Source organism: Prionailurus viverrinus, chromosome A1, assembly GCF_022837055.1.
Source record: "Prionailurus viverrinus isolate Anna chromosome A1, UM_Priviv_1.0, whole genome shotgun sequence".
In the NCBI taxonomy this organism is placed as follows: domain Eukaryota; kingdom Metazoa; phylum Chordata; class Mammalia; order Carnivora; family Felidae; genus Prionailurus; species Prionailurus viverrinus.
Genome location: NC_062561.1, coordinates 137,209,660 through 137,229,956, shown reverse-complemented (window position 1 = coordinate 137,229,956; position 20,297 = coordinate 137,209,660). Strand labels below are relative to the sequence as shown.

The 20,297-nt window shown below is 39.7% G+C and overlaps 1 pseudogene; it reads left to right on the top strand.

Moving 5' to 3' along the window:
- Positions 1 to 898: 898 nt before the first annotated feature.
- Positions 899 to 13,123, top strand: LOC125168414 (RNA-binding protein 3-like; annotated as a pseudogene).
- The last annotated feature ends 7,174 nt before the right edge of the window (positions 13,124 to 20,297 follow it).

Here is a 20,297-nt window from a genome sequence, read left to right as displayed (position 1 = left end):
CTGTCAGCACAGAGCCCGACGTGGGGCTCGAACTCACAGACCGAGAGATCATGACCTGAGCCGAAGTTGGACGCTCAACCTACTGAGCCACCCAGGTGCCCCGGCTTTTATATTTTTTAATGCTTGGGAGGAACAATCAAAAGAAGAATGCTAATATTATGACCTGTGAAGTTTTTATGAAATTCAATTTTTAGTGTCCATAAATAAGGTTCTACCAGAGCACCACCTCACTCATTAGCTGATATATTACCTATGGCTGCTTTCTTGCTACCGCCGCAAAGTTTAGTGGTGATGACAGGAACTCCGTGTTCCACAAAGCCTAAAATATTTACTGTCTGGCCTTTTACAGGAAAAGTTTGTTCATCCCCATTGTAGAACATCAATGTAGAACATTGTATAGGCCCTTTATATAAAACAGACAAGCCAAAATGTACCAATTGGTTGCCTTTTTTAATAAGCTTAAAATAAGCAAGAGGCTCTATTTCATGGTTTTGGCCAACAATTGTCTAGAATATGTCCAAGTAAGGGTTAATAAGAGATGTTACTTAGAATCTTGCACTGGACCACTTAACAGTTGCCTGCAGTCTCAAAGTTGCTCTAGTCTGCTCTGATAAGATGTTTCAGGACAAAATGAAGTTATAAAAATGGTTCTGAATCAAAGTAAACTTTTAAATTGACAAAATGTTAACATACACTGACCAAATTTTTAGTATAAGTTGATAAAGTCGCCCTCCAGAATATAATACAATTTATAACCCCATGTGTGACATATGATAGCTGTCTCTGTATATATCCATTTCCCCACACCTTGCAGCATAGCAATGTTTACTAATATGATTGGTGAAAAACAGTATCTTCAAATCTGTATTTCCCCCAGTCTCTCTTCTCCACAGCAGTAGCTGTTCTTCTAGTCCTTTTGCTTAACTTGCAGTACCCGAATTGACCACCATGTCTTCTGAAGAAGGGAAGCTTTTCATGGGAGGGCTCAATTTCAACACCGATGAGCAGGCTCTGGAAGACCACTTCAGCAGCTTCAGTCCTATTTCTGAAGTGGTCGTTGTCAAAGACCGGGAGACACAGGGATCCCGGGGTTTTGGTTTCATCACCTTCACCAACCCAGAGCATGCCTCAGATGCCATGAGAGCCTGAATGGAGAGGTGGTGGGGACCAGGGCTATGGGAGTGGTAGATACGACAGTCGTCCTGGAAGATATGGGTATGGATATGGATATGGATATGGAAGGTCCAGAGACTATGATGGCAGCCAGGGCGTTTATGACTGCTACTCAGGAGGAAATTACAGAGACAATTATGACAACTGAGATGAAGCTTGTGCACCTAATGTAGATACACAAGGAATAAAACTTCTGATCCAGGATCATCCTCCCAAATGGCTGTATTTATAAAGATTTTTGGAGCTGCACTGAAAAATCTGTTTAGTACATCAACTTCTATTTTTGAATTGAGCTCCCAAGGTAGCTTGTTACAAAGACCTTGTAGAAAGTTCCATATGTCTTTTAAAGTTTTTTCTCCCATTTAAAGACAAGTCCTGGGACTTTTGTAGAGTCTGGGTATTTTTCTTTTTACCAGTTTTTTAGTTTGGGCTCTCAGAATTACGAGCTATGGCAAAAAATGTTTGGTCACCTTTTTTTCCAATTGATGTGCATTTAGGTTCATTTTAAAAACCTGTATACAATGTTTACCATGATTAGAAAGCAATTTCTAAATGCAGCTGCAAGAACATGATTAGAGGTGGTTTGGGTTTTGTTTTGTTTTGTTTTTTATTCAAGGTCACCACCCTGATACACAGAAGTTTCTTAGAACTTGCAAATGTCCTTTTCTTTAATAAGGGAAGAAAAAATATTCTGTTGTGTTTCACTTAGCATTTAGGATGTCTTTCATGGAGCTGATTAAAAAGTTGAAATGTGAAAACAAAAATCAATCAATCAATCAATCTGTAGTTCCCTTGAGGGTTGCTGAAGGGAAGGTGGGTGGGGGGATGGGGTTGATGGCTGATGGGCACTAAGGAGGTCACTTGGGATGAGCACTGGGTGTTAGACATAAGTGATGAATCCCTGGGTTCTACTCCTGAAACCAATACTACACTGCATGTTACCTAACTTGAATTTAAATAAATAAATTTTTAAAAATACACACATGGGGCACCTCGGGTAGGTCAGTCGGTTAAGCTGCCCACTTCAGCTCAGGTCATGATCTCACAGTTCGTGGCTTCAAGCCCCATGTCAGGCTCTGTGCTGACAGCTCAGAGACTGGAGCCTGCTTCGGATTCAGTCTCCCTCACTCTCTGCCCCTCCCCTACTCATGCTGTGTGTGTCTCTCTCTCTGTCTCTCTGTCTCTGTCTCTCTCTGTCTCTCTTTAAATAAACGTTAAAAAAAACTACACATGTAAAAAAATGCAGTTTCCTGGGTACTGTGACAAGGAGCATCTTCTCACATTTACTGGTCATGTTTATTTCTTCTTCTGTTGTCTATTGATATCTCTGGCTTACTGAAAAATGGATATCATTATCTTTTAATTCGTATTGCCCTAATTAATAGAGGAGTTCAGCATTCTTTAATGCTTATTAGTCAGTTTTTATCTCAGTATTTCATACTGCCTCTTTATATCTTTTGCCAGTTTTTCTAACGTGTTGTGTATCTTGTTCTTATTAATATTGAATTCTTAAGATTTACTATTGTTTAGGGGTCTCAAAGTGCAGTCAGTTTTCAGAGAGCAAACACAATCTGATGCAAAAATCTAAATTAAAGTCATGTCCAGGCCAGTCCTGGGGTTAGCACATTGCCCCTTGTCTGTGTTGTATACCCACAATAAAGCACAGAAAACTGCCAGATGATAAATTAGGTATCTCCTCCAGAAAATGCCACATGCCTCTTCTTTCCTCTTCTAAATAAGCTGTTCAAAGAAAGAAGGAAATTGATCATTAAAAACAGCTGCTGGTTTTATCAGCAGCACTCTGTAATAGCCAAAATCAGTGTGGGGCTCAGACAGCAACAGCATGTGTTAAACATCCTGTGTGTGTTCAGTAATGCAGGTGTTTCCTTAAGAATATAGCAAAGAACTTTCTAGACCCTCCTAAGGGTGGGTGGGAAGGGTTTACTGATGCTAAGCAAGACCAGATCCTAGAAGGGGTCCAAGTTGAAGCTTTTAGAGACTTCCACAGTCAATCCAGGAAATAGGATACAGGTGATGAGCCCAAAAGGCAGGAACAGGGTCAGAGGTAGGAGCTAGGCTAAGGTTTAGGACATGGATGGACCTGGAAAGAAAGGGGAAGCAAGATAAGCCTCAGAAGCTTTCTGTTCCAGAGAAGAAGGTCCCCAACCAACTGTAAGAGCCACGAGACACCTTCCACGAGTCCTCAGATGGAGTGGCTTACAGCCGTTAAGCTTTAACTCTCCCTATGCAACCCAGGGAAGCCTGGGCCTGGGCCCCTTGCCTGGAGACAGATTCATTGGCCCAGGGTGGAGGCCAGGCACCAGTATTTCTTAAAACCTCTCATATTAACCTAGAGCCAGGTTTGAGAATCATAGGCTTAAAGAGTTAAACCACTGGAGTCAAAGGAAGAGAAGTGGCCCCGATCTTGTATACATTATTAACTCCTATGCTCAGAAGCCCAGCCTGGATGGAGAGCGGTTCTGGGCCACCCATGAACAGGCCTGAGAGGGATATCAAACTCAAACACCAGAAGGGAAGAGTCTTTCACCTAGAATGATGGTACCATTAATTAATCTAGGAAGTACAACAGAAGTGACTGGTTTGAGCAGAAGATAATGTGTTCTGTGTGAGACCCCCATGAGTATGTAGGCTAATTACATGTCAGCTTACTTCAGTTAGAAATAGAGACGAATTGCTCAGGAGAAAACTCTGGGCTAGGAATGTGCATTAGGAAATGACCAAGAGCTGCTGTGAACTGAATTGCATCCCCCCAGAATTCATATTTTGAAACCCACAATGTGATTGTATTTGGAGATGGGGACTTGGGAGATCATCAGGTTGAGACAGAGTAACAAGGTGAAGCACTCATGAGGGTATCATGTTCCTAGGAGAGACACCAGTCAGCATTCTCTCCCACCCCTATGTGAGGACACTGAGGACAGCTGTCGATAAGCCAGGAAGAAAGTTCTCACCAGAAACCAAGCATGCTGGCACCTCAATCCTGGACTTCTAGCCTCCAGAAGTATGAGAATATACATTTCTACTGCTTAAACCAATGTTTTGTTATAGTGTTTGTCACAGCAGCCCAAAGTGATTATCACAAGAGCCAAGGGAATGGAACCAGAATGGAACAGAAGGAGGTCAGAGAGTGAGAGAGAAATGCTTCTACAGTAGAACCTCGGGGAATCCTACATGTAAGATATCCAGAGAAAGTACAAACAAGCCACCAGAGAGACAGAAAGAAAACTAGAGATGTGCCAAGAGAGAAGAGATTTGAAGAAGACAGGATGCCATGTAGAATAACTGGAGGGAAGCCCTTTCAATCTGCAGTGAAGTCACTGGTAACCTCAGAGAGACAATTTCAGGCCAGGGAGAGAAGCATACAAAAGATTTCAGAAGAAGCTTTCTTTTTTCTTCTTATAGAGCTCCCTGCCTGGACTTGATCAGCTGAGCTATGGCGCTAAGCCTTTTGGGCTGGAAGGTAACATTAGAAGCTCCATCTGCACAAGCTGGTCTATCATAATAGAATGGTCTGATGCTTGTGTTTGGAGTCCACAGAAGAAGCAAACAGTGCTTACCTCATTCCCAAAACTACTTGGGGATGGCCTTTTGCTCATGTCCTATGTTATGAGATGTTACCCCCATTGAGGCTGGAGGCCACCTTCCTACTCCATCCTAACAAAATGGGAGCCTGGACTCCTTTGACTCTCTCCTGCTCCCTTTCTTGGGGCTAGTTCTTACTTCCCTATACTAGCTTAGGTAAACCTCTGGTTTATACCTTGGACATTCCGACACAACCAAGAGTGATAGCTATCTCTTGGAAGCCCTGATTTCATCCTATCTTAGGCTGGCAGCAAGATCAGAAATATCAATATGCCCCCTTGCACTGAGGATTTGGGGCCACCATCCCATTGGTCCTCATTGGTCCCCTTCCCTATCCCACTGTCCCAGGCCAGTTTACTCTTTCCCTGTCCTGCTTTTCTTCTACTGTGGCAGCCCCAAACATACCAGAGAGTTGAGGTCATGGCACTGTTAACACACGCACTCACACTTTGCTCCAAGGTGCTGTCCTAACTGGCCTTTCTGAGTGCATGATGCCTATGCCAATATAAGAACACTTTCATCACTTTCTTTTTTAATAATGTGAACAGACATATCAACCCATTTTTCTCAATAACAAGTCAACAGAAAATATTCAAACACTTAACAGAGTCAATATGAGAGCTGTCTCCCGGCAGCAATAATCTTGCTGGAACACAGACATAACAAACCTATCATCTCCCTCCCACCACATCCTCCCACAGAGCCAATCGCCTGTCACTCCTGGACCCCAATGATCCCACCAATGAATAAACAATTAGACTTGAAGTAAGTTTCCGGACCAAGCTGAGCCCACGCTGCCTGTGGCCTGATCTGTGATGAATGATCAGGGAGCTTAGCAAATGCTGTGCGTCATATATCAGGGAACAATTTGTTGGTGTCAATTTTTTTTAAAGTGATTTGCAAGAGGGCTTGAAAAAAAAGCCCACAAGGAGACATCACCACACTCCTTCAGTTTTATAGAATCCTTTGATATGCTCAGATGAAAGAAACAGAGCTATGTAATTAAGCCTGTGGACAATCCCCTGAGGTCAGATGGGTATTGAACCTTCCTTAGTGGATGCAGGGGAGGACTTTATGGTATCTCAGCCCTGTTTGCAGCCAACTCCAAGGATAGTTAGATGAGCCCTGTGTCTCTTGCCACCTGTCCCCCACAAATAGGGCAGAAATGAAATCCAAACCAGGGCCTTGCTGATAACCTGAACACCAAGAAAGGATATGATCATCTCTGGCTCTGGCAAAACTATTAACCTGCCTCAGTTTCTCCACTGGGATTAAGAATGAATGCAGCTTGGAGTAGAGGCAACATATTTCTGTACTGATACCATTCTATGCAGATGTGCACCTGTCCCTAACTACTCCATTCCAAGAGAATAGCCACGAATGGTTAACCCATTGATCGAAATGTAAGTATCTTCAAGAAATGATAATGGGCCTCCTTTCTCAAAATCTGGATGCTTCTAACTACCTCCATTAGTCAGATTATACTTTTTTCTTCAGGTCCTGGGTATTGATCTTTTATTGTCACATCTATTTTTCTTGACCTATTCCATAAACCTTAGGTAGGTAAAAGATACAATATTATACACAAATATAGATAACATGGCCCAGGTAGTCTGCCTTACTAAACCATACTAAACTATACGCACAAACCATCTATTCTTACCATCTCAGGAAGTTCAGCATGGGGACCAAAGACTTGCCAATTACTTTTTGAGTTGCCTGGGCCAGAGCCTCATTAGCGGAAAAAGTGATTTGAGTGATGGCAGAGAACATGCTGCTCACTGCCCACAGGTAACTGCTTCCAAGAGTCAGAAAGAGCCAGTAAAAGACAGTGAGAACACGGAGTCCCAGTCCTGATTTTGTCCCAGGTTCACTCTGACACTTTGTTCTCTCTCTACCCCATCTTCCTCCTCTGTGGAATGAGAACACTGTCTGCCTCCCAGGGAGGGACAGGTTCTAGAGACCCTAATGAGGGATTTGGTAGCAGTTGACAGCTGCCCTGTGTGGAATATATATGTTTGTTAGCCCACATCATCCGCCTCCCCCCTGGAGACATCACTGGGCAGCTCCAAGGATAGAGACACCTACAGACCTGCCAGTTCTGTGAGAACCCCTGCATGATCTGGGGGCCACTCATTGTATTATCACTGTTCAAAACAAATAATGTGTGCGCTTCTATTTCCTTTAATGGTAATTGACTTACTTAGGATATTTAATAAAATCCAGACATCATTGCCTCATTACTGGCTCACCAAACACAGTGAAATTCACTCTATTAATACTGCTAAGGTTTTGTGTGGAGTTATATTTTGATTCAGGGTGGAGTAAAGAGAGGCATAAGGCCAGTGGAAGTAAGTGGGGGTGATCGGTAGTGGGAAATGTTCAGCTCTTAGGCCAGTCTTTTAACTTGGTTGTCTACACTAGTCATATTGCTTTAGTCACTTAAAAGAAATTGTCTCACTTGGGTGAAATTCCACCTACCTTGGTTCACAAAACAATGTTCTTGGAATCAGCTATGGAACCTGCATCAAGTATCCAGTAATGGACTTCATCCTGATTACAAGAACCTCACCTCTGATAGCTCACCATGTCTCTCCTCTTGTCCTTCCCTATTCCTTCTTCAGAAGTAGCAGCAGAAGACAGTCAGTGCTGGGAATTATAACTGCATGATGAGTTCTTACTTCATAGTGATTACTAGGAGGAAGGGTGAGGTTGTTTTCACTATATTCATGGTCATGATCAGAAACCCAGGAATGACAATCCTGCCCTGCAATCACATCTTCTAACAGCAAGATTTTAAGAAGGTAAACACAACACGCAGTAACAGAATGAAAATCAAAAACCAATTAATTAATAGTGTTCAAATGCCTGACATTATGAAAAGAGGTCTGTTAAAAATATTGAGTTAGATGGGGCCTGGGTGGCTCAGTCAATTAAGCATCTGACTTCGGCTCAGGTCATGATCTCTCAGCTCATGAGTTCAAGCCTCGTGTCAGGTGCTGTGCTAACAGCTCGAAGCCTGGAGCCTGCTTCAATTCTGTGTCTCCCTCTCTCTCTGCCCCTACCCTGCTCATGCTCTCTGTCTCTCATAAATGAATAAATGTTTTAAAAAATTTAATAAAAAAAGATACATTGAGTTAGAACAGGTAGATTCTGGAGGCACCTGAGTGGCTCAGTTGGTTAAGCATCCAACTCCTGATCTCGGCTCATGTCATGATCTCACAGTTAGTGAGATCAAGACCCACATTGGGCTCTGCACTGACAGCACGGTGCCTACTTGGGATTCTCTCTCTTCCTCCTCTCTGTCCCTCCCCCACTCACACTCTCTCTCTCAAAATTAATAAATAAACTTTCTAAAAAAAGAAAGAACAGATAGATTCTGCTTGAGACCTTAACATGACTTAATACCCCCTCTCTAAATTTGAATTTAGGGAGTAACAAACTCAGATGTGCTTACTGAGAGGGATAAAGAGATGAATAACATTCAGGACCCCCAGGGTTCAACTATCCAACTTCTTAGTTGAAAGAGAAAGATGTGACAGTTTACCAATCTACAAATTAAGGTGAATGGCAAAGAACAAGAAAGAGGTGAGAGACCCAAAGATGGCACCTTTCAAGGCACATTGCCCCACCCACCAGTATTTGGGACTCTGTTCCATCATCAGATCAGCAAGTCTTCAGCCCTCGAGGAGGTAGACAGAGGTCAGTGCTCTTGAGTGGGGTAAAGAGGGAGCAGTGTCCCTTCCCCTTCAACTAACATCATTACTGTTGTTTTCATCAAGCCTACACAAACATTCCCACATCTATGCAGCCATTCCAGGAAACTAGTGCTTATTTACTGGGCTTCTCCTATGTTCTAGGCATAATGCAACACCCTCTACAACCCAAATAGAGCTCTCTTCACTGGGTATAACTTAAGACAAGCTATTAACTTAGACAATACGTTCAGGATGCAAATGGGATTGGAAGGGTTCATTGAAACCGGTTGGAGAAGTCCCAAAAGCCTTGGGAATAGAGCTTCATACACTGTAGAACAGACACTCAGCTTCAGGTTATGGGGGAAACTCTAGCTAAGAAACTTATTCTGGTACTTAAAGGGTGAGTAGCCTAATGTTCCAAGACAGCTACTTGACCTCTTGCCTTGGCATCTGCATTAAGGAGAGTTACGTGATCAGATTTGCCATGTTGGACAATTGCTATACCTGCAATGTAAAGAGGGATTTGGAGGAGATTATGACTGTGCCTTTCAGTCAGCCATTGAAATAAGTCAGACAAAAGATAATTGTGATCTGAGCTATGTCAAGCTGCGACCAGCATAGCTTAGGTTGTAAGTTGCTTTTGCCAGAATTAGTTCAACAGAGGAAAATACCAATGACATATTAAGTGACAACATGGAATATAAAACTAAATATAGAATTAAGCTGCCACATTCACCTACTTGGTAGATTAACATTCTAAGAACATTCCAATTGAAGAACAACTAGATCCCAGATTGAATGATATTCTTATGTTGTTATGAAAAGAAATACATAAGGTCTCCAAGGATCCATACATGCACACAAAAACAAACATAAATATGAGATCTGTGTGCAAATGGTTAGCAGTGACTACCCAGGAAGAGAAGGGTATTGCCTACAGCAGGTGGCCACAAAGATACAGAGCCTTGGGCTAAGACTAAGGTGGGGAAATGGAGCCTCAGACTCCCTTCTATTGAGCCCAGACACCTGACGAAGTGAAAAGTTATGCCAACTGTGATATTAAGCCAACTGTGAGGTCAGAGGACACACAGTGTGCACACAAGATTGCCCTCACTTCTGATACCAGTGGTAAATACTCAGGGTTTCCCAAAACACCCTCCATTTCAGTAATTCTCCAGAAGGACTCACAGAGTTTACTGAAAACTGTTATATTCACAGTTATGTTTTATTACAGGAAAAGGATACCAATTAAAATAAACCAAGGGAAGAAGTACATACAGGAAAAGTACCAAAGGAGGAGCTTCCATGATCCTCTCCCCATTGGAGTCATGGATGCGTTACTTTCCTGGCATCAGCGTGTAACAATACCTATGGAGTACTGCTGTCCAGGAAAGTTCATATAAGCTTTCGTATCTAGAGCCTTTATTTAGGCTCAATCACATAGCCCATGTGGCTACCTTTAGTCTCCATTGCCTCTCTGAGGTTTACTCTCTAATCCCTTCAAGAGGCAAAACTGATACCACATGGCCCAAAACTCCCATTATAAATCACATTGTTAGCCTATCTGCTAGCCAAGGCCCCTAGACAAATAAACACACTCCTATCAAGCAGGACATTACAAAGCTCTAGAGATCACCCTCCAGTAGCTGAAAGAAAAGGCCAGATGTCTCTTTAGGTTAATTCTTCACTACACAGGAAGGTTAAAGCAGCCCCATGTCACTGGTACCCCTTAGCCCCCAGCATCTTCAATTTAGGCCAGCAGAATTAAGGTCAAGCAATAAGCTCACAAAGTGAACCAAGCACTTGAGAAATTAAGCCACCATGCATGAGAGCCAATAGAAACAAATAATAGCTTTAGATCAGTAAAGCCTGCAGATATTCAAACTGTCAGAATAAGAATAGATATATAGAAAATATTTAAATTAGAAAAACAAATGAATAAATCCAAAATATAAATAAGAAATGAGATACTAAATGAGCATATAAAAATATGAATGACAAGAAAAGAGCTATGCAGGATACACCAAGAAGATCTAAGTGTTCTAAAATAGGCCTGGGATTTGTTTGAATCAAGTAGGGTAAGCAATGCAGGTACAGAAATGACTGTCATGAAGGAAAAAGTTGTTATTCTCACAGATCCCTAGAAACAGGAGGCACAGCACACCGTTCAGTGCCCAGCGTTGGTCAGGAAGTAGGGGGAGCAAGGGGAAAACATGGGCAAGAGTGTTTATTGTAGTTACCATGGAAATGAATGGGCAAGGCAGGGTAGGCAGGCTTAGGACTGGCCATTTTGAATAATGGCATTGGGTTCTAGAGTGTAGGGGCTGACTCTAGTTGTCTGGTACCTGACACTGGCATGATTAGGGCAGGGGGATATTGGCCCTGAGTATGAGGCGGTAAAGGGTGTGGGCTCTGGATTGGTTAGTTTGCTCACGAAATGACTTCAAGAGAGTCATTTACTGTCTCTAAGATTTGGCTGAGCCCTCTCTAAGTTCAGTATCAGCAAGGCGCCAAGATGTCGAAGTATCAGCAAATTTTAAAAAATTTTTAAACGATCAATACAGTAATTAGACACTAATGTCTAATACGAGTATGAAGAAAAAGAATAAAGAAGATTGAAAAGAGATAGTATCTGAAGAAATAACGACTGAAAAATGTCCAGTACTAGTGATAATTGTGACTCCACAAATCCAGACAACACAACATACCCCCAAAAGGGCAAAGAAAAAAAAGATATCCACACCTAAATACATTGTGGTGAAAAAGAAGCAGAAAGACAAGACAAGACACTGAAAAGTAGCCAGAGAACTGACAAATTACTTTCAAAGTGATGGAAGTCTGAGAGCAAATTTTTCAATAGCAATGAGTAGTTAGCAGGGAGAAAAATAACTACCAACTTAGAACTGTACTCCCAACAAAACCATCCTTCCAGAATGAGAGTAGGGTCCTGGTTCCAGACAAGATGGAATAAACACATTTGACTCGGTCTCTCTCACCAAATGCAGCTCTCAACCATGGACAACATGCATGCAGCAGTGCTCAGAGAAATCTAAAATATAACTGATTGCTAACAGGAAGCCTGGGTAAAGAGGTCAAAATTTTAAGAACCAAATGGCAGTGATTTTCCCACTTTTCTTCTTTCCAACAGCACCTGGCCTGGACTCAATAGCAGCCCAAAGTTGGCTGAGGAGTAGAAAAAAAGCTAAGAGAAACCCTCTCTTTCTGGTCTGAGGAGTAGGAAAAGGGAACTCAAATAGAGTAGAGGAAGCCATGATCTTTTATTCTTTTTTCGATTCTTTCTCATTCCAGCCCTCAGGGTCGTGTGTACATTTATGACCAGACCCTTACCATTTCACTCCATGAGGATTTGGACTTGGGGAACCAGTACCATGAAGATATTCCAGATGCTTTTGCTGTAAATAGTAAACAGTGTTTGTGTCTAACCCAGGAATTGCATGTCTCCTATCAGAGAGAGAGAGAGAGAGAGAGAGAGAGAGAGAGAGTGTGTGTGTGTGTGTGTGTGTGTGTGTGTGTGTCACACTCCTCACAGCTTCTTACTTAGCAATAACCTTTAGTGTTTACATTAGAAAATAAAAAAGCTAAAAATTTATGAGCTAAGCATTCAACATAAGAAAGTTGAAAAGAATGGCAAAATGAATCCAAGTAGAATGAAGGAGACTTCACTTAATTTAAGAAGCTACTGATATATGCATTGCTGTTTTAAATATCAGTTAGAAACAAAAAAATTAGGCACACCTGGGTGGTTCAGTCAGTTAAGTGTCTGACTTTTGATTTCAGGTCAGGTCATGATCTCACAGTTGGTAAGATTCAGCCCTGCATAGGGCTCTGTACTGACAGCGTGGAGCCTGCTTGAGATTCTCTCTCTTTCTCTCTGCCCCCAACCTCAAAATAAATAAATAAACTTAAAAAAAAAAAGAACGAAAAAATTATCCTTAGAATTTCTTAGTCACAGTTTTTCCCATATATCATTCAATTTTTTTTCAACTTCCTGTTGTTAATGTCTGTGATTTTCCCACATGGTATTGTGTTGATGCAGCATTTCTTTAAATTTTTTTTAATCTTCATTCATTTTTGAAGAGACAGAGACAGAGACAGAGTGCAAGTGGGAAGGGGCAGAGAGAGAGGGAGACACAGAATCCGAAACAGGTTCCAGGCTGTGAGCTGTCAGCACAGCGCCCGACGTGGGGCTCAAATCCACAAGCTGTGAGATCATGACCTGAGACGAGGCTGGACGCTCAACCAACTGAGCCACCCAGGTGCCCCTCAGTGCAGCATTTCTTAAGTGAAGGTACCACTATTGCCTTAGGGATACTGTTCCACTCTACAAGTCTGATGCACATGCAGAAGAATGACAAGTATGTTATAACTGCTACCTATCCAACAACAATTAAAAGCCTCGTCCACATTTCAGTTATATGAAAATAAGAAAAACTGTGTATGTCAGGATCAACAAAATATAGAAGACAAGGTCAGAAGTTAGTGAGCTAGAAAAAAACAATAGACAACATTAACAAGATCAAAAATTACTTCTTTGAAAAGACTGCTTCATTTCTCTGGAGAAATTAATCTGGACTAAAATTAAAGTTCTGGGATGCCTGGGTGACTTAGTTGGTTGAGCATCTGACTCTAGGTCTTAGCTTAGGTCATGATGTTGCAGTTTGCGAGATCAAGCCCCACATTGGGCTCTAGACACTGACAGTGCAGAGCCTGCCTGGGATCCTCTCTCCATCTCTCTCTGTCCCTCCCCTGCGCACACTCTCTCAAAATAAATAAATTAAAAAGTAATAAATTAAAGTTCTATATTGGTAATGAAAAGTGAATATAACTGCATCTATAGCAGAGATTGAAGAGATAATACTATGAGTAACTTTATGACAATATAATTTAAATTTTAGATGAAGTAGACAACTCATAAAAAAAGAAAACTACTAACATTGAATCAACAAGAAATTTAAACCCTTAATATTTCCATAAATATTAAAGCATTGTTTAATGTTTATTTATTTTTGAGAAAGAGAGAGAGAGGAAGGGGCAGAGAGAGAGGGAGACAGAGGATTCAAGCAGGCTCTGCAATGTCAGCGCAGAACCTGATGTGGGACTCAAACTCACAAACCATGAGATCATGACCTGAGCTGAGCTGAACTGAGCCACCCAGGTGTCCCAATATTAAAGCTTTTAAATTAGTAATTTAAAAACTGCCTATAAAGAAATCCCCAAACCCAGGTAGTTTATAGGAAAGTTCTATCAAATTTCTAGGAAACATTGCAAACTCTTGCAGGTAATAGAAAAAGAGAGAACACTCCTCAATTTAAATTGGCAGGCATAGTTTCAATATCAGAATAAGATGTTAAGAACCAAATAAGATATAAGAACCAGATGAGAATGGTATAAGAAAGAAAACCTAGGGCGCCTGGTTGGCTCAGTTAAGCGTCCCACTTCGGCTCAGGTTATGATCTCATGGTTAGTGAGTTCGAGCCCCACATTGAACTCTGCGCTGGCAGCTCAGAGCCTGGAGTCTGTTTCAGATTCTGTGTCTCCCTCTCTCTCTGCCCCTCCCCACTTGCACTCTGTCTCTGTCTCTTTCAAAAATAAATAAACATAAGGAAGGAAGGAAGGAAGGAAGGAAGGAAGGAAGGAAGGAAGGAAGGAAATCTATAAGCCAATCACCTTCATGAACATAGGTATAAAAAATGTCAAACAAAATATTAGCAAATGAAATTTAGAATTTAAAAAGATAAAACATCAAACCTAAGTTGTACATATGCCAGGAATGCAAGAGTGTATTAATGCTAAGATCTAAAAATATGATTCATTTTTACCAGATTTTTTGATGACAGTATGACTTCAATACAATGTTTTATTGGTTTCAAATGTACAGGAAAATCTTCCAATAATTCTATACATTAGTAAGCACTCACCATGATAGGCGTACTCGTAATCCCCTTCACTCATTTCACCCATCCCCACACCCACCTCCCCTCTGGCAACCATCACTTTGTTCTCTATATAGTTAAGTTGGGGTTTTTGTTTGTCTTTTTATTTGTTTTGTTTCTTAAATTCCACATATAAGTGAAATAGTGTGGTATTTATCTTTCTCTGACTTAATTCACATAGCATTATACCATCTAAATCCATCCATGTTGTTACAAATGGCAGCATTTCATTCCTTTTAATGGCTGAGTAATAGTCCAAGTTCATTCATCTCCAGATGGACACAGGGTTCCTTCCATATCTTGGTTATTCTAAATAATGCTGTGATAAACTTAGGGATGTATATATCTTTTTGAATTAATGTTTTTGTTTTCTTTGGGTAAATACCCAGTAGTACAATTACTGGATCATATGGTAATTCTATTTTTAATTTTTTGAGGAACATCCATACTATTTTCCACAGTGGCTGCACCAGTTTGCATTCCCACCAACAGTAGATCCTTTTTATTTTAGCCATTATGACAGGTGTGAGGTGATATTATATCATGGTCTTGATTGGCATTTGCCTGATGATTAGTAATGCCGGGAACCTTTTCATGTGTCTGTTGGCCAACTGTGTGTCTTCCTTGGGAAAATGTCTATTCTGTCCATTTTCAATTTAATTATTTGGGGTTTTTGTTGTTGATTTGTATAAGTTCTTTACATATTTGGAGTATTAACCCCTTATTGGATATATCATTTGCAAATATCTTCTCCAATTCAGGAAGTTGTCTTTTAGTTGTGTTGATGGTTTTCCTTTGCTCTGCAGAAGCTATTTATTGAGATGTAATCTCAATAGCTGAATTATGCTTTTGTTTCCCTTGCCAAAGGAGCCATATCTACAAAAATGTTTAAACAGTTGATGTCAAAGAGATTACTGTCTGTTTTCTTTTGGGAATTTTATGGTTTCAGGTCTCATATTTAGGTCTTTAACCCATTTTGAGCTTATTTTTGTGTATGGTGTAGAAACTGATCTAGTTTCATTCTTTTGCATGTAGCTGTCCAATTTTCCTAATACCATATATTGAAAAGACTCTCTTTTTCATACTACATATTCTTACCTTCTATGGTCATAAATTAATTGACCATATATTCGTGGGTTTATTTCTGAACTCTCTATTCTGTCCCACTGATCTATGTGCCTATTTACCAGTGCCTATGTACCAGTACCATACTGTTTTAATTACTACAGCTTTGTAGAAGAGCTTGAAATCTGGGATTGTGATACCTTCAGTTTTGTTCTTCTTTTTCAATATCGCTTTGGCTATATGGGGTTTTTGTGATTCCATACAAATTTTAGGGTTATTTGTTCCAGGTCTGTGAAAAACGCTGTTGGTATTTTGATAGGGATAGCGTTAAATCTATAGATGCTTTGGGTAGTATGCACTTTTTAACAATATTAGCCCTCCCAATCCATGAGCATGGAATATCTTTCCATTTGTTTATATCATGTTCGATTTCTTTCATTAATGTTTTCAGCATACAAGTCTTTTATCTTCTTGGTTAAGTTTATTCCTAAGTGTTTTATTATTTTGGGTACAACTGTAAATGACATTGTTTTCTTAATTTCTCTTTCTGCTACTTCTAATTAATCTTATTAACAGATTAAATTAGAAAGAAATCATTGCAATAGGTTCAGAAAAAGCATTTGACAAAATTCAGTATGTATTTACAATCTTTTAAAAAATCTCCTAGCAAATTAGGAATAAAAGAGAACTTTTTAAATCTACTAAAAGATATCTTCCTAAATGCCACTGTATTACTTTAATGAAGCATCACCTTTATGAAAAGGAACAAGACAAGAATATTGATTACTGTCATTTTCTTTCTTTGTAAATTTAAAAAAAATTTTTAATGTTTATTTATTTTTGACAGAGACAGAATGCGAGTGGGTTAGGGGCAGAGAAATAGGGAGACACAGAAGCAGAAGCAGGCTCCAGGCTCCGAGCTGTCAGCACAGAGCCTGACGTGGGGCTCAAACTCACGAGATGTGAGATCATGACCTGAGCCAAAGTCAGCGCTCAACCGACTGAGCCACCCAGGCGCCCCTGTAAATTTTTTAAATGTTCATTTATTTTGAGAGAGAGAGAGCAGGAACAGGAGAGAGAGAGAGAGACAGAGAGAGACAGAGAGAGAGAGAGAGAGAATCCCAAGTAGGCTCCTCACTGTTAGCACAGAGCCTGACACAGGGCTTGATCCCATAAACCATGAAACTATGACCTGAGCCAAAATCAAGAGTGGGTCACATAAGTGACTGAACCACCCAGACGCCCCTCATTAGTGTTATTTTCATTCAGCATTGTGCAGCACTGTCTAACCAACAGTTAGACCAAGAATAAATGAGTGAATGAATGAATGAATAAATGCAAGATATTAGAAAGAATAAATTTAAACTGTCATTATTTAGGATAAGATAATTATCTATCTAGAAACTCAAAAACTCAACAGAAAAAATATTAGACATAATAAAAGAATTTAGCAAGAAGCCTGACCAAAAGATCACTATACAAAAATTATTTACATTTCTTTACACCAGAAACTAAAATCTAGAAAACATGACTTTTTTAAGTTTACTTATTTATTGTGAGAGAGCACACAAGTGAGGGAAGAGCAGAGAGAGAGAATTCCAGTGAGGTTCCAAGTCCCAATCTCATAAGCTGTGAGATCGTGACCTGAGCCGAAACCAAGACTTGGACACTCAACCAAATGCACCACCCAGGCATCCGAAAACATGACTTCTAAAAAGATTCTAAATGCATGGGTTACAAAAAACAAAAGATACTTAGAAATAAATCTGAAAATATTAGGTGCAACCTATACGGAGAAAATATTTAAATTTCATTGGAAAATACTAAAGAAAGCCTGAAGAATTTGTGAGATACAGCATGTTTATTAATAAGAAAACAATGTCATAAAGATGTCAGTTTACTCCAGATTAATTTATAGATTCAATATAATTGATCAAAATCCCAACAGATTTTCTTTTTTTTTTTTAATTAAGAGAACTCAAAAAGCCAATGCTAAAATTTACTTATGAAAACAAAGATTCAAGAATAACCAAGACACTTTTTAAGACAGTAAGATTAGGGAGAACTGATCCAGTAGATAGTAAGATTTACTATAAAGCTTTAGTTATTAAAACATGTGTGACATCAGCACAGAAACAGATAACCGATAAAATAAAACAGAGACCCCAGAAACAGATCTATGCGTATGTGGAATCTTGAGTATGTTACAAAGATGGTGCTGTAAGTCATGAGAAATGGATTCCTTTTGTCTAAATGAGAGTGGAACAATTGCTTAGCCATGGGGTCGGGGAGTAGGGATGAAACAGCATTTCTGCTTCTCGAATCCATCAATTCCACACAGATAAAGGACTGGAACCTGAAAGACCAAACCTCAAAACTATTAGAAAAAAAAGGCAGGAATATATCTTTCTGACCTTGAGATATGAAAAACTTTCTCAAACAAGACATAAAAAGCAGTAACAAAGAAAACACAAACAGATTTGTCTACATTAAAATTAAGAGCTTGTCTTCATCGGAAGACACACACACACACACACACACACACACACACACAGTGAAAAGACAGGCCATAAATGAGGAGAGGATATTTTCAACACATACTATGCAGCAAAGATTAGTATTCAGAATATATGTTTTTTAATTTCTTCAAATCAATTTTTAAAAAAGACAAAAATCCAATAAAACTGGAGAAATAGCACAAATAGGAATTTCACAAAAAATACAAACGGACATATGAAAAACACTCTAATTAATAACTAAAGCAATGCAGATTAAAACCACAATGAGAGAGCATTTTACACCTAGTGGATTAGTAAAAATTATGAAGTTTAACAACTCTCAGTGTTAGAAGAGGAATATAAATTCATGAGAATTCTCCTACACTGATACTGGAAGTGTAAATTGATGCAACCACTCTGAAAAACATTTTGACATTATCTTATATGTCGGTATTTAAATTTTCTAGTAGCCATGTTTAAAAGGTAAAAAGAAATGGGCACCAGGCGTTGCTCAGTCAATAGAGCAGGTAACCCTTGATCTCAAGGTTGTGAGCTCAAGCCTCGTATTGGGTGTACAGCATACTTTTTAAAAAAGGAAGGGGTGCCTGGGGGGCTCTGTCAGTTAAGGGTCTGGCTCTTGATTTCAGCTCAGGTCATGATTTCATGGTACGTGAGTTAGAGCCCCACACTGGGCTCCACACTGACAGTGCAGAGCCTGCTTGGGATTCTGTCTCTCTCTCTCTTTCTACCCATCCCTCACTCACTTGCTCTCTCTCTCTCTCAAAATAAATAAATAAATAAATTTTAAAAAAAGGTAAAAGGAAACAAATTTTACTCTCTATGTCTAAAACATTATCATTTCAACATGGAATCAACATAAAAGAGTTATTAATGAAATATATTCTTTTTTCATAATGAAGGAGGTCTGAATATACCACTCTAGGGTCATCTGCCTGGCTCAGTCAATAGAGCGTGCAACTCTTAATCTCAGGATTATGAGTTTGAGCCCCACGTTGGGTGTAGAGATTACTTAAAAAAATTTTTTTTAAATCCTTAAAATATATATATACCACTCTAAAACACGCCACTTTGGCATAAGAATTATTTTGAGCTAAAGGCAAGTAAGAAACAGCAGACTAATGAAGAGCTCTCTTCCCTTCCCTTTTCTGCTTAAAAGTAGGGCACAAATATCCCTTGGTAAAGGTTACATAAATTTCTGTTTGTAAAGGAGCCTACCTCCCCATCTCCTGCACCACAAAGAGGAGAACCATTCTAATCTCAGGAGACAACTTGAGACTGAGCAACAAATCTTACTAACCAACCCTTATCTAGGATATATTTTCTAGTCTTCTTCCCACAATTTACCGCTCCTTGTAGTCCAAACTCCTTTTATCTTTGTCTAGTCATTTCACCATAATTTACCACCCTTTCTTAAAAAGGTTTACAAGACCCTGGCTCTAACCAACACTTTGGGTTTTGATTCTTTCCGGTGAAATGCCCATGCATGTAAAAATATTAGCATCAAAAAATATGTATGCCTTTTGTTAATCTGTCTTCTGTGAATTTAATTTATAGGTGCTTAATCATACAACCTAAGTGGTAGAGGAAAAGTATTTTCACCCCGCTACATAATCCTCTATGTATTGTACACTTATATAGCACATTTCAACCCAGAAGCTAAACTTGGAAATGCTTGATCTCTATTTAAATTTTATAAAATTAATAGTTGAAAAAGTTTTCCAATAACTGCATCAGTTTTCAGTGTCTAAATTAAAATTAAATTAAATATTTTAGTTCTTCTTTCATGCTAGCTGCATTTCAAGTGCTCAGTTCCTACATGTGGCCACCTTATTGAACAATCATAGTCTTTTATTTTTTGTGTGATCAGAAATCATTTTTTTATTTTTTTAAATTTATTTTCAATATATGAAATTTATTGTCAAATTGGTTTCCATACAACACCCAGTGCTCATCCCAAAAGGTGCCCTCCTCAATACCCATCACTCACCCTCCCCTCCCTCTCACCCCCCTGAACAATCACAGTCTTACAGAACATTCATATGCCCTTTGAACCAGTAAGTCCACTCCTAAACAAATTTCCTACAACAGGGGTTCTCAAACTGCAAGCCTCAGAATACTTGAAGGGCTGGTTAAAACACAGATTTCTGGGACCATCCTAGAGTTTCTGATAACCGGTGACAACTGACACCACCATGTGTGGTATATACAGGAAAGTCTCCTGCAACTCTGTCATAGCAAAAACTAGAAATAACCTACATGTCTATCAACACAAGAATGGGTTTCTG